We start from the raw sequence: 16,496 nt of genomic DNA, 5'->3' as shown, positions 1-16,496 counted from the left end.
TCCCCAAATAAAGCACAAGGAATACCAGGACAGGCAGGCAAATCGAAATAGCATTAGTAATTTCCATTAAAGGCTGGAATGATTTGTACTACAGACCTTATTGCATCCTCCCCCAAGTAAACTATTTGCAGTCTAGCAAATGACATGGGTGATTTCTGTAAATGTACAGCATAAGTATTTATAAATTAGCATTTATTCATTGGTAATAATCTCAAAGATGTAGAACACATACACAAATGTAATGCATAAATATGTACATATATAGACATATACTTTTATACAAAATTATATACAATCTAAATTAGAATTATATTCAGTAAGCATGAGTCAATGCAGAAATTCAGAATGCATAAAGCAAAAGTATATATAATGAGGTTGTGCACTATAGATCAAGGATTCTCAAAGTTTGCTGCAGGGACCTCTGGGCTCCCTGAAACTCAGGGTCCAGGAGGTTAAAAAATTATTTTCAATAAAATGTCAAATGTATTAATACTTTCTAATATGGTGTCAGTGGATCTAACCTATATAAATAGGAACTCTTTGGAGTCTTCAATAATTTTAAGAGTTTAAAGAGATCGTGAGATAAAAAAATATGAGAACCACTACTATAGACAAAATACTTAAGTCACATCCAATATGTAACACAGAGAATCACTTATGAGATTGCATACATATCACATGCAGAAATGTAATACTGTATATATATATATATATATATATATATATATATATATATATATATATATATATATATATATATATATATATATATATATATATATATATATATATATATATATATATATACAGTTAGTAATGGCATGTATAACAAGGATGATTAATACAACAGAGGAACACACATTAAACTAAATATGTAGAATATATATTACATGTGATATCTTATAGGTTTACACAAAGTCCACACTGTACGTGATCCATTAATGGGCATTATCTGTTAACATATAACAACTCTGTAGACTATCTCTTCATCATCAGTGTTGCCAACCTCAAGATGCCTCCACCCTGGAGGTAACTCTCCTTCTTGATAGGTGAATCCCTGGCTAGGATCACCATTTCATGAGGCTCCAGGTATGTTTACTTCGCTCCCAGCTCACTCTCCTCTCCAGTCTTTCTGTTTCTCACCAGCAGCCTTGTTCCTGTTCAGATATCTTCGTTCCCCAGACCTCCTTTCCCATTCCCTTTTTTTTTTATGAGGCAATTGGGGTTAAGTGACTTGCCCAGGGTCACACAGCTTGTAAGTGTTAAGTGTCTGAGGCCAGATTTGAACTCAGGTCCTCCTGACTCCAGGACTGGTGCTCTATCCACTGCACCACCTAGCTGCCCCTCCCATTTCCTTTTATGTTTTGTCTTCCCTGGAGTTCCCTATCAGAAACTTCAAGGAGAGTGTGGCTAAGGGGTCATGTGATTTAGAGAAAACATGAAATAGAATACTGATGTAAACCTACCCCTTACTGAATAGTTTGAAGACTAGATAATCTTTTAGTCTACAAAATAGCCCCAGAGAATGGTCAGAGGCCTGCAAATCCACTCCATCACAACCGCCCATTACTGAATACGAAGTTGGTCAGATACCCTGAAGGACCAGGAAGAAAAAAGTGATGGGGAATCAGCTAAGCCAATTCCAAGAAAAAAACCCATCCATCAGTTTGACAGAACATTAAAGATGGACATTGACTTCTATGGTAAGTAACCAGATAGCTGATTCAAGTAAGAAAGAAATGATGTTGGAAACCTCTAGTGGCTCAAGGAAACTCAAAGAATTTTTCAAGGATAAAGGTATTGAATAGAAGAAAAAAAGAAAACTAAAAATGGACTCCTTGGAAATAGACGCCATACAATAAGCAGCCTTCTCCCAAAGGTCTACATAACATTTCAGTGACTTACAGTGGCTGTTCAGCAGGGTTGGCAGCATGTACCACAAACCCACAGTTCATAACAGGTATCAATGGTGTCAGGCAATGCTCTCCATCATGCCTTCTCTGACTATTCTGGGCAGTTCTTGTAGTTCTGTGAATCTTCTAACAGGGGCTTCCAGGTATCACAGATCCCAACAAGTAGTATCAGGCATTGCTCTTTGTTATTGGATCTATCCCTACTGACTAAAGAGAAGAATGCCTCCAGCGTGGCCCTGGTTTGGCACAGTCATCAGGGTCTCCCTCAACATGCTCCCATCTTCCAATATTCTCTATTTCTCTCAAAAGCGCCACCATCCTTATGGTTTCCCAGCTTCATAACCTCAGCATCTAACCTGGATTGCTGCCTGTCCTTTACCTCACATGTCCAGTCAGAGGCCAAAAATTCCCATTTCTCTCTTCACAACTTCTCTCATATCTGACTCCTTGACATTCAGTTACTACCTTATTTCAGCTTCTCTTTATGTCTTCCTAGATAATTGCAACAATTTTCTAATTGATCTTTGCTACAAGTGTTTTATTACTCCAGTCCATCCTACACACTCCTGCCAAAGTAATTTTCCTTAAACATAGATCCAACCATGTGACTCCTAATAAATCAACTGCAATGTTTTTCTGTTGACTTTAGGATAAAATATAAATTTCTGTTTAGTTTTTAAAGCCCTGCACAGCTCTTTTCATCTCTTTGGGCATTATTGCCCCTTCCATATTCTGTTACCTGACCATACTGGCCTCCTCTATTCCTCTGAACCTAGTGATGCATTCTGCTGCTAATGCTACCATATCTGCCAACTCTGGCCTAGGAAAAACATGCCCAGGGAGCAGGGATTTCTTCTGAATGATTTCTCTTCAGTAATCAAACATCTTCCTGAAGATTGTCTTACTCTAAGTTATTCCCAGCATACTTCTATGGAAATGTGATACTTTCCCAATGTCATCTAATACACTGCTACACTCTGGTTCATTGATTTCCTCACATAAGTACATCTTCTTACTATACAGTACCATCTTTTGAACAGAATAGGTCCTTTTCTTATCATGGTCTGGTTATGAGATTCATCCCACACAGTCTCAGTGGTACTTGTGGGGTTGTATTTGCTTGATTCAGACATGGAAAAGGGAAAATGCAGTTAGAAGACAGAATTTAATCCAGTTAGAAAACACTAGGATGTATATGAATAGAGTATATCAGATAAAGTTGGAAAGGTAAAGTGGTCTGAAATGCCAGGCAAAGAACTTTGAACATTACAGGGAAGGCCAATGAAACTTTCTTTTCTTTATTCCTTTTTCTCTTTCTTTCTTTCTTTCTTTCTTTCTTTCTTTCTTTCTTTCTTTCTTTCTTTCTTTCTTTCTTTCTTTCTTTCTTTCTTTCTTTCTTTCTTTCTTTCTTTCTTCCTTCCTTCCTTCCTTCCTTCCTTCCTTCCTTCCTTTCTTTCTTTCTTTCTTTCTTTCTTTCTTTCTTTCTTTCTTTCTTTCTTTCTTTCTTTCTTTCTTTCTTTCTTTCTTTCTTTCTTTCTTTCTTTCTTTCTTTCTTTTTTTCTTTCTTTCGTGGGGCAACGAGGGATAAGTGACTTACCCAGGGTCAAACAGCTAGTTAAGTGTCAAATATCTGAGGCCGAATTTGAACTTAGGTCCTCCTGAATCCAGGGCCAGTGCTTTATCCACTGTGCCACCTAGCTGACCCCCCAATGAAACTTTCTAAGCATGGGAGTTACATAATAAGATCTAAGCATAGGAATGATTAATTTAACTATATTATGAAGGATGGAGTTGAAGAGAGACATGGTAGAACTAGGAATATCTATTAATATTATATTGTAACAGCTAAGACACAGTAATAGGCCCTTCTTTAGACTACTGGCAGGGGGAATAAGGAAAGATATATATGGTAATATGGAACATACACACACACATATTGTAAAACAGTTGTTGGGGAGAAGCAATAAGGGACTTCCCATTGAAAGATCTCAGTATTTCTAGTGAAGTTGGTGACTAAATTACCTGCTCTCAGCATGAGAATCTGTGGTTTGGATAGAATTAAGAAGGAAAAGGATATGGTTTGCACTAGCCACTATTGGGATTGAAAAGGGGAATAGATAAGTATGAAATTTTTAAAAAAGGAATTAGAGTAGGTAATGAAGAAACAAAACTATTGCTCTTTGCAGATGATATGATGTTATACTTAGAAAATCCCAGAGAATCAACTAAAAAACTACTTGAAATTATTAACAACTTTAGCAAAGTTGCAGGATACAAAACAAACACACACGAATTATCAGTATTTCTATATATTACCAACAACATTCAGCAGATAGATAGAAAGAGAAATCTCATTTAAAATAACTGTGGAAAGGGCCAGCTAGATGGCGCAGTGGATAAAGCACTGGCCCTGGATTCAGGAGGACCTGAATCCAGCCTCAGACACTCAACACTTACTAGCTGTGTGACCTTGGGCAAGTCACTTAACCCTCATTGCCCCACAAAAAATTTTAAAAAATAAAATAACTGCGGACAATATAAAATACTTGGGATTCTACCTGTTGAGACAAACCCAGTGTAATGATTAGAATGATGCCACCTACTGGAGACTTGCTGTGGGAAAGCTCCACCATGAGGAAAATGCCTCAGAGGCATTGTGGCTTTTCCTTGGCGTCAGGAAATGACGTTTACTCATGGGTGCTGTCTATCAAGGCTACCAGCCAATCAACTTGAGGAGCCTCCTGTTTTCTGGGAGGAGACAGGAAGGAGGAAAGGGAACCTGCACAGAGAGCTCTCTCTTTTTTGGGTTCCTGACTTGATGGTGGTGGTGGTGGCAGAGGACTTCACAGGAAATTTGAGGAAAGATAGGAATGCCAGGCTGTTGGAATTCTGTTCTCAATCTTTTTCTTTCTATTTTCCAATAGACCCTTAAAAACCTAGACTCGTTTTATCAGTGATTTTAGTCAGTTTCCCCCCAAACTGGGGGAACAGATTAGAATCCACATTTAGAATCTTAAATTACACACCAGGAACTATATAACAAGAGGTATAAAACACTTTTCAGACAAATAAAGCCAGATCTAAACAACTGGAAAAATATTAATTATTCATGGGAAGGCCAAGCCAATATAATAAAAATCACAATCTTACCGAAGTTTATTTAAATGCCAAACCAATCAAATTATCAAAAATAATTTATAGATCTAGAAAAAAGAACAGAATTCATCTGGAAAAACAAAATCTCAAGGATATCGATGGTATCAATGAAAAAATATATGAAAGAAGGGGGTCCAGCAGTACCAGATCTCAAACTGTATTATAAAGTGGTAATTATAAAAAAAAAAATCTGGTACAGGCTAGGAAATAGAGAGGTGGATCAGTGTAATAGAATAGGTAGAGGTTATACTATAGTAAATGAGTATACTATCCCAAGCTTTTGGGAAAAAAATTCAACTTATTATTTGTGGAAAACTGCTGAGAAAACTGGAAAACAGTATGGCAGAAACTAAGTAAAGACCAATATGTCACACATGTACTAAAATAAGGTCAAATTATATAGAGAAGTGAGTCAAATTTATAGAAATACGAGTCATTCCCCAATTGAGAAATGGTCAAAGGATATAAAGTTTTCAGACAAAGAAATCAAAGCTATCTATAATCATATGAAAAAATGCTCTAGATAACTATTGATCAGAGAAATGCAAATTAAAACAAGTCTGAGGTATCACCTCACACCTATAAGAGTGGTAAATATAACAAAAAAGGAAAATATTGGATGTCGGCAGGTATGTGGGAAAGCTGGGATGCTAATCCATTGTTTGTAGAGTTGCGAAAAGATCCAACGATTCTGGAGAGCAATTTGGAACTACGACCAAAGGGCTGTAGAACTGTGTATAGCATCTGATCACTAGGCTTATATCCCAAAGACATCCCCCCAAAAAGAAAAGGACCTCTTCATACCAAAATATTTCTAGCAGCTCTTTTTGTGGTGGCTAAGAACTGGAAATCAAAGGCATACCCATCAATTGGGGGATGGCTAAACAAGCTGTGGTATATGATGGTGAATAATATTGTGCTATGAGAAATGATAAGCAGGATGATTGCAGAGGGACCTGGAAAGATTTGTGTGAACTGATGTATAGTGAAGTGAACAGAACCAAGAGAATGTTGTGCACAGAGACAACAACATTGTTTGATGAAGAATTGTGAATGAATTGAGTATTCTCACCAATACAATCCAAAACAATCTAAAGGCCTAATGATGAAACATACTCTCTACCTCCAAAGAAATCACTGATATTGATAGAACACAATCTGAAGCATGTTATTTTTCACTTTCTTTCAATTTTTTTCTTTTATTCAAGTTTTCTTGTACAAAATGACTAATATGGTAATGTTTTACATAATTGCACATGTATAACCCACATCTGTTTACTTACCGACTCAGGGAGGGGGAAGTGGAAGGAGGGAAGGAGAGATAAAATTTGGAACTCAAAACTACAAATAAAATTATTATTGAAAAAAAAATCACAATTTTACATAGACCCTAGAAATCTTGCAGTTATAAGGGACTTAGTGGAGATTGTTCTCTACCATTTTCTCTCTCTTTTTATCCCTTTTGTGTGGGGGGGGCAGTGAGGGTTAAGTGACTTGCCCAGGGTCACACAGCTATTACATGTCAAGTGTCTGAGGCCAGATTTGAACTCAGGTCCTCCTAAATCCAGTGCCAGTGCTTTATCCACTGTGCCACCTAGCTGCCTCCCCCCCCCATTTTCTCAATAAATAATGATCTAGCCTTAATCTGATGAGGAGACCTATTACCTCCCAAGAAATCCAACTCCATTTTTGGATAGCATTAATTATTATGAAGATTTTCTATGAAGGACTTTAAGCATTACTTGGCAGACCATTGAAACTTTCTGAGCAAAGTAATTACATGACTAGATGTATGCATGAGGATGATTCTTTTAGCTATTTTATGAATGCATAGAGTGGAAGAGGGCCATGATAGAAGGAGAAATATCTACTAATCTACTATTTTAACAGCTAAGGCATAGTAATAATCACTTGTACTGGACTACTGGAAGGAGATAATGTGGAAGTATATATGAGTTAAACAAAGATTGAGAAGGGGAAATAAGGGACTTTCTTTTGAAAGACTTCAACATTTCTATTGAAGTTGGTGGCTAAATTATCTACTCTCAGAATACGAGTATGTGGTTTGGATGGGATTAAGAAAGAAGAAGATATAGTTTAAAACAATCACTATTGGGATGAAAAAGGGAAGTAGATAAATATGAAATTTAAAAAAATATATATTTTTGGACAGTAGATAAGGCCGAATAGAGTTATTTACCATAGGCCTTTTTTCCTGGTTCATAAATCATAAGATCATAGATTTTCAATTTGGAAGAAACTTCAGAAGCCATCTTGTCTAAACCTCTCATTTTACATATGAGTTAATTAGGTCCCAAAGAGGTTTTTAATTGCCCATGGTCACAAAAGTAGTAGGTGTCAGAGTCAGGATTTGCTCCCAGATCCTATGATTCCAAATCTTACATTTTTTACAAAGTACCACATTAAAAATCTGGAGGTAGGTACTCTGATCACCTGAGGTAGATATAGTCAGATTCTATGTTTTGTGAAATTTAAAATTGGATATTAGATCATAAATCTCCCCTACTTAACTTTTCCCTTAATTTATCTCCCAGACTAGTAAATGGAAGCTTCTGGTTTTCTAGATAGAGCCTTTATTGTATATAAGGTGTTGTTGATTAGAAGGATAGGAAAGTAGAAATACAGTAGAAATCGTCTTAAATCTAGGCTTAGTCTATATTTCTTATAAAAACTCACCAAACCAAAAAAGGCCACCTTTGGAGTGAGGGAGACCGTCTGTGCTGCGCCGCCAGGAGTCCCGCCAAGCAGGCAAAAAGGCCTCTTCCGTTCTCTCCACCCCGGAAGTCAAAAAAAAAACCCCGGCAGGCAGTCTGACATGCGCAGCAGGCGGACTGCACCCGGCAGGCAGTCTGACATGCGCAGCAGGCGGACTGTTCATCTCCTCCCCAAAAGGGTGGTCCTTGAAAAACTGGCGTCCTTCAGTTATCCTAACCGACTGTTAAAAACTTTCATATTTTACTACAGTTTCCTATACCCAAGATTTCTGGACATAAAGAATATAGTGACAAGTGACACAAGAGAGGGATAGGGATGGGTATTCATCATAAAAATCCTCTTTAAAAAGTCATAATTATAGGGGCAGCTAGGTGGCACAGTGGATAAAGCACTGGCTCTGGATTCAGGAGGTCCTGAGTTCAAATCCAGCCTCACACACTTGACACTTACTACCTGTGTGGCCCTGGGCAAGTCACTTAATCCCAATTGCTTCACTAAAAAAAAAAGTCATAATTATATATAGATCCTATAAATCTTGCAGTTGTAAGGGACTGGACAGAGATTCTTCTCTCCCATGATCCCAAAAAATAATGATCTAACATTATTCTGATGAGGAAAACTACTAGCTCCCAAGAGAGCCAACTCTATTTTTGGATAGCACTAACTGTTTTGAAGATTTTCTATGAAGGACTTTAAACATTACTTGGCAGACCATTGAAACTTTCTGAGCAGAGGAATGACATGACTAGATGTATGCATGAGGATGATTCTTTTAGCTATTGTATGGATACATAGAGTGAAAGGGGGCCATGATAGAAGGAGAAATATCTACTAATCTAATATTGTAACAGCTAAGGCATAGTAATAAGCACTTGTACTAGACTACTGGCAGGGGGAATGAGGAAGTATATACAGGTAAAACAAATATTGGGAAGGGGAAACAAGGGACTTTCTATTGGAAGACCTCAATATTTCTAGTGAAGTTGGTGACTAAATTATGTGCTCTCAGAATGGAAGTATGTGGTTTAGATAGGATTAAGAAGGAGAGGGATATGGTTTGGAATAGTCACTGTTGAGATTGAAAAGGGAAGTAGATAAGTATGAAATTTAGAAAAAAATGATTTTTAGATAGTAGATAAGGTCCAATTGAGCTATATACTTTTACCTTTTTTTCTGCTTCATAAATCATAAGATAGAATTGGAGCTGGAAGAGACATCAGAAGCCATCTTATCCAAAACTCTCAATTTACAGATGAGCTGAGTCCCAAAGAGGTTTTTACTTGCCCTAGGTCACAAAAGTAACACATATCAGAGTCAGGATTTGCACCCAGATCCTCTGATTCCAAATCTGACATTCTTTCTACTAAGTACCAGACTAACAAACTGGTGGTACCCTCATCACCTGAGGTGGACATAGGCAGACCCTGTTTCCTCTACTCAAGTTAACAGGGAATATAGAATATAGTGCCACAAGAGAGGGGTAAGGGTGGGTACTCAGCATAAAAAATTCTTCTTTAAAAAGTCATAATTTTATGTAGACCCTAGAAATCTTTCAGTTGTAAGGGACCTATAGTCACACCAGAAATTGACTTGATTCCTCTCTACCATATTCCCAGTAAATAATGATCTAGCCTTAATCTGATGACCTCAAGATGGGAGCAACCTACTACCTCCCAAGAGAGCCAACTCCATTTTTGATAGCACTAATTGTTTTGAAGATTTTCTATGAAGGACTTTAAACATTACTTGGCAGACCATTGAAGCTTTCTGAGCAGAGGAATGACAAGACAAGATGTATGCATGAGGATGATTATTTTAGCTATTGTATGAATTAATGGAGTGGAAGAAGTACATGGTAGAGGTATCTTCACAGGATGGTGCAATTTAAAATGCTAAAGAAATGTCAGCTTATTGTTATTGTTGTTGATGTCATGTGATATATATTTGAATAACAATAACTATAAATTGCCTATGTAGTACATGATATATAAAGTATTTACAATAATAATTGAATGTATGTATGACACATACATATATGTATACATGGTATATTATATAATTTATAATATTTTAAAATTCTCAAAATCTCTAGTAATATAATATGGCAAGAGAATTAGATTTTTGAATCAGAATTTTGCCTTCATCCTTGCTACCCTTGTGAGCTTAAACAAATCACTTACTTTTAGCATTATGAGCTTGGGCTAAATGACCTCTAGGTTCCTTTCAAACATTCTAAGTTCCCATGATCTCTTGCACTTAAGCAGATGACCTGGGAGTCTATTGTGTTTATTATGAGGAGGGCCAAAGATACAAGGGGGTGGCAGTAAAAGGTCATGTTGCCAAGACTAGTCAAAGAAGGGGCTTCAAGTCCTGGGTTGAGATGAGTGAAGGAAAAAGAGCTTTGCTGCATTGCTGTAGGCAGAAATCATCCTGGTGTGGGGAACGACTTAATGTAGTTGGGCTTCAGTCTCCAGATCAGACATAGTCAATGCACAACCATTGATTTTGTGATTTCCGCCCTACATGGGAGGAAAATTTTGAGGCCTTTTGACTAACAAAATTGTTGCCAATCTCAATATCTTAAGCCAGTCTTCCAAATTGCTTTGAATACTTTTTAATCAACAATTGCAAGTCCTCTGCTGCTGGTAAGAACTTTGAATGCAACATTAGGCCAATAGATTTAGACCCTGGCTTCTTAAACTGTGGGTCACAACCCCATGGGGTACTTTGACTGTAAGGATGGCAAAAAATTTGGCAACAGTAAAAGGTTATCTGGAAGGATTTACATGAACTGATGCTGACTGAGAGTAGCAGAACCAGGAGAACATTGTATACATTATGTGATGAACAATGGTGATAGACTTGGCTCTTCTCAGCAGTGCAATGATTCAAAACAATTTCAAAGAACTCATGATAGAAAATGTTCTTAACATCCAGAAAAAAAGAATTGTGGATTATGAATGCAGATTGAACCACACTATTTCTACTATTGGGCCGTGTTATTTCCCCTTCTTTTTTGAAGTTATTTTCCTTGTGCTCTGATTCTTCTTTCACAATATGACTAATGCAGAAATATGTTTAATGTGATCTGCATTTTCTTATCCTGTGCAACTCTTCTCCATATTTTCCCATAAGTTTTCCATAAGGGGTCCACTCACTGTGACAGGGGCCTTCCTTTAGATGTCTTGATATTATGTGGATCTAAATCAGGGACCAGAGCTATCCACCTGTTGTCCCTTGCTCTTGCTACATGATCAGCACATCTCTTTTTAAAGGTCTTTGATATGTTTCACTTTCCTTTGTGTACCATAAATTGTTTGTATTGAATTGTATTAACAATATGATGTGGCTAGTTTATACCCACTGTGTCTCCATTATCATTGCAATGATTTTGATTCCTTGGAGATTGTAGTAGCCTGTGATTTATGGCCATATCGCATACCCAAAGCCATAAAAATGGCAATAGCATTTATATAGTACTTTAGGATTTGCAAAACATATTCCAAATATCTCACTTTATCCTTCCAACAACCCTGGGGGAAGTAGGTGCTATTATTAGCTCAATTTTACAGGTGAGGAAATTAATATAGACAGAGGTTAAGTGACTTGCAGAGGGTGACATACCTAGGAAATGTCTGAGGCCAGATTTGAATTCAGGTCTTCTTGACTCCAAGTCCAGCACCTATATCCACTATCTACTATATCCTTTATCCATGACCTACACAGAATCAGAGTTTAACCTTTCATAGCTTGTCCTCTTCTGACCATTCTGATTTTCTTACCCCTTACTTTTCTCCCCTTCTTCCCCCCATATTTTATAATCTAGGGACAATGGCCTTCTTGTTGTTCCTTGAATTACATCCTCCATCTGCCCACCTGGGGCACCATTGGCTAGCCTCCATCTTAGATTGCTGTACTTCATCTCAACCTCTTATCTTCCCTGGCTACCAATAAATTTCAGCTAAAGTCTCAGCCCTCCTTAATCTGAACACCTTGGTACAAGATGATCTCCAATTCATCCTGTACAGAGCTTGTTTGTATGTTATTTACATGTTATTTCTCCCAATAGACTTTGGTCTCCTTGAGAGTAGAAACTGTCCTCTGTGCATACCCTTTGGTCCAGCAATAACCATTGCTAGGTTTATATTCCAAAGATCCCAAAAAAGAGAAAAAAGACCTATTTGCACAAAATTATTTAAAACAACTCTTTTTATGCTGGCTAAGAATTAGAAATCAAAGGAATGTCCATCAATTGGGAAATGGATAAATGAGTTGTGCTATATGATTGTGATGAAAGATAATTGTGCTATAAGAAATGACAAACAGGATGATTTCAGAATGGCCTGGAAAGACTTATATGAACTGATGTATAGTGATGTGAGCAGAACCAGGAGAACATTGTACACAGTGACAGCAATATTGTTTGAGGAAGAACTGTGAATGACTTAACTATTCTCAGCAATATAGATTCAAGACAATCTCAAAGAACTAATGATGAAGCATACTCTCCACCTCTAAAGAATTGATATCGCTTGAACACAGACTAAATGATGCTAATTTTTACTTTCTTTAATTTTTTTATTCAAGTTTTCTTATACAAAATGACTAATGTAATGTTTTACATAATTGCACATGTATAATCTCGATCTGATTGCTTACTACCTCAGGGAAGTGGCAGGGGAGGGAGGGCAGTAGGGATAGAATTTGGAACTCAAAACTTTAAATAAAAATGTTTCTTATTTTTAAAAAAGAAACTGTTCTTTCTTTGTATTCCCAGTACTTAATATAGAACCTAGTATGTAATAGATGCTTAATAAATACTTGTTAATTTGACTTGACCAGATGTAGAATTAACTCTCCTATGTAATTGAGTAGGGGATAAGACCAAGAGTATAGATAGAGGGACTAGTATGAGAAATATAGAAGGTTACCTTTCTCAGAAACAGGAAGGAACAAAATGATAATTAGCTAAAATGCAGAGATATTTTGCAGTCAATAACAGTATATGAAGGTATGACTAGTTGTTGTTGTTTTCATCTGTAATGGTGCTACATTTGGCTTTCTACAATAGTAAATATGAGTCAGGTATTTCTTTCAATTTTAACATTAACCAGATATTCTTGTTTTCACCAGTCATTAGATTCCAATGCTGATACATCTATATGAGATCTATAACTAACGTAGAGAAAATAAGGAATCAGCATCCTGGTAGGCATGTGTCCTCTTGGGCAGGAGATCTCTACTTCTTCTCTAGTGGTCTTCCCCAAGTCCACACTGCCACCAAGTAAGGTCCTTTCACCATAGCCTATCCCAGGTCTGACTTTCCTCTTCAACTTGCAATGGGAATGCCCCATATCCTTTACTACAATCAAGGTAAAACTGTCTCATCACACCCATCTCCACCCTCCAACCACTTTTGCCACAGATGAACAAAAAAGATGCATTTAGTATAAAATGTATAGTTTTTTCACAGGCCTTTATGTATGATGACCTAATAGTCATCTATAAAATATATGATACAACTGGCAACTGAGGACCTCTTCTATGTGTGTCATGAGCAATCAATCAACAAGCATTTATTAAGTAACTACTATGTGCCCAGGCATTGGGCTAAGCACTGGGGATACAAAAAAGAAGCAAAAGATAGTTCCTGACCTCAGAGAGCTTACAGTCCATTGGAAAGACCATTTTATGTAACTTGACTTTCTGACCTTCACTCAAACAATCCTATATAAATGGGCATACACTGTCATATATTTACTAGGCACTTAGGATCATCAGTGCAATAAGGATGCTGACCACATCCAAATTGTTCCCCACATTTCAGGTAACAAACCTTTCCTGATCTTACCCCCTCCTTCACCCCCACACTCCCATTAGTAACTCTCTCCCTTAAGAAAAAAAACCTCTGTATATACTTTGTACTTATTTGTCTTAGCATAGCAGGTAGGTAGGCATTGATAGGCTGAGGGAATAGTGGCTGGCTGCTTTCTTCAATTCCAAGCCTTTACCTGTCTTGGTGATTTGCTCAGGGTTCATTATTCTGAGGTTGGCAGTCTTCCCTCTTTTCTTTTCTTTTCTTTTTTTTGTGGGGCAATGATGGTTAAGTGACTTGCCCAGGGTCACACAGCTAGTAAGTGTCAAGTGTCTGAGGCTGTTTGAACTCAGGTCCTCCTGAATCCAGGACTGGTGCTTTATCCACTGTACCACCTAGTTGCCCCATGGTAGCCGTCTTCTCAATAGAACTAAGCTTCCCAAAGTTTTGATTCCAGCCCCAGCTCAGGTTCCTGAGGAACGGTTTTATTTTTGGCTCCAAGGGGCATGGACTTAAAAAAAAAGTATCAGGGTACAAACTTGAATCCATTATGGAATAGATGGCTTTAGATCCACAAAGAAAAAGGAATGCTAAGCAATAAATTATGGAATGATAACCATGAGTTGAGAGGATATTAGCAAATAGCTCCTATGCAAGGATTGTTTTTCATCCATTTTATATTTAATTTTCACTGCTTACAACCCAGTGAATGCCAAGTGAGATTTTTCTTTCTATTGTCCTCCCTCTCCTTTTCTGTTTCACTCTCTCTCCCTCTTTCCCTCTTTCCTTTTCTCTTCCTCTCCTGGGAGGCCAGTGGCTTTCATCTGGTCAAAAAGGGAACTTCATCTTGTCTGGTAGCCTTTCAAACCTTTCAAATGTCAGAATGGTGCTGATCTGTTTTTAGAGGGCACTGCTTAAATGCTTTGATTAATAAAGCTTGATTGCATACATTAAGAAGTAAAAGTTGAATTAGTGTTTCTGTCATACTAATTAGCATATGTATATGAGAAATCAAAGATATGTGCATGATAAGTTACATTTTGCTGCTATTGTCCCTGAACCTGCTTGGGTAGTTGCTCGCTTATTGCTCAAATATCCTGGAAAGGTAAGACTTCAACTGCCTTTTGAGATATCACATGAGATGAAGGTCCATCTCAGGCCCAGACTTGCCTAGACGGCTCTTGACCTAGAGCTGGAACTTCAGCTCAACTTATAGAGCCCAGAGACTTGTCTTTATACGTCCAGGTTGAGAGTAAGATGGGGCCTGATGGTCTTTGATAGTTTCTTTAGCAATAATGATGGAGTTCAGGCTAAGAAAAGTAATCATGGCCTACCAAAGGTGTCAAACTTGAGGCCTACAAAACTCCAGAGTGCTGCCAAGTCATATTAAAATGTAATTGGAGGGGCAGCTAGGTGGCACAGTGGATGGAGCACCGGCCCTGGAGTCAGGAGGACTTGAGTTCAAATCCGGCCTCAGACACTTAACACTTGCTAGCTGTGTGACCCTGGGCAAGTCACTTAGCCCCTATTGCCTCACCAAAAAAAAAAAAGTTACTGAAAATATAATTGGAAAATGTTTAACAAAATAAGTATTTCTGTTGTATTTCAGTTTATTTGTGGTTTTCTAAGTCAGTATTCAAACTTGCAGGCATCCATTTCTATTTGAGTTTGACACCACAGATCTGTCAAAGACTAGATCTTTATCTATTTTGAAATGAGGGAGGGTGACAGTGCCCCTCCTCAAGAACTCCAATGCTAAACATATTTTATTATATATGTTTTATCTTTTCCCCTCTCCACCATGCAAGCTCCTTTAAGGCAGGCCCTGTTTTTTTTTAGCATTCCAGAACTTTACATGTAATAATTTATTTTATTTCACTTATTTTACACCAAACTTAAGAAATCATACAAGCATTTCTATAACATAGACACCAGAGGCTGAAAAATAAGCATGATCTCTGAGCTCAGTTCAGTTTTCAGGTTCCGTCTCTGGCAAGCTCCACCTCACTCAGGCCTGTCGCCAAGTCAACCAGGAAGTGGAGAGGAGGGAGACTTTCAGACACACCTCTCCCTGCTATATAAGTCTCAGGTCTCCCTTTTTCCTCGTCATTTCTCAGGAGACCTCACCTTTCTCCCTCTGATCCCGGAGCTGCAGCTGAAGGACAGGAATGTGAGTTTTCTCCTTTCTCTGGGTCTAGGACAAAAGGATCCCCCCTCTTAGCCCTTTCAAAGGAGAGCAGGAATCTGGTTTTCTAGGCTCAGGAAAGAAGCAGGTTACAGTTACTGGGTACAGAAGGTTATCTATGGGCTTGTGAATGGGGTGTATATATAAATGAACACTGCAACCCCAAAGGTGTTAAAGGAGTTCTACTCATTGATCTCTTCACATTTACCTCTCTAGCTCTAAAGGTTTCTGTTTGGTTTCTGCCAGTATTTACTACTCCTTTCAGAGTCTGAAATACATCCACCTCTCAGAGAAGTATCATAGAATAATTTTGTAGTATACCCAAAAGTCACCCAGATAGTTCAAGGGCAAGTCTCAGGATCCCAGGTTGGGGAGCATCCAAAGAATATTATTATAGGATGCAGAATCAGAGAAAATGGACTCAAACTTAACTCAGACACATTCCTGTGTGCCTCTGGGAAACTCCCTCAATGGCTGCTTCCTTATCTATAAAAATGAGGAGGTGAGACTAAACGACATCTAAAGCTTCTTCTAGCCCTAGGGATCTATGATCCTGGGGAGACAACAGAGTGTAGTCAAAAGAACCCCGGGCCAGGACAGAGAAGAACAAAGCTTACTGTGGTCAGCCACACCTTGCTCTGAGATCTGGGCAAATCAGTTTCTCTCATCCTCCATCCATCATCTGTAAAAT

This window comes from Dromiciops gliroides, chromosome 5 (assembly GCF_019393635.1).
Source record: "Dromiciops gliroides isolate mDroGli1 chromosome 5, mDroGli1.pri, whole genome shotgun sequence".
NCBI lineage: Eukaryota > Metazoa > Chordata > Mammalia > Microbiotheria > Microbiotheriidae > Dromiciops > Dromiciops gliroides.
The sequence above is the reverse complement of the archived record's forward strand: the minus strand, read 5'-3'. Positions refer to the sequence as shown.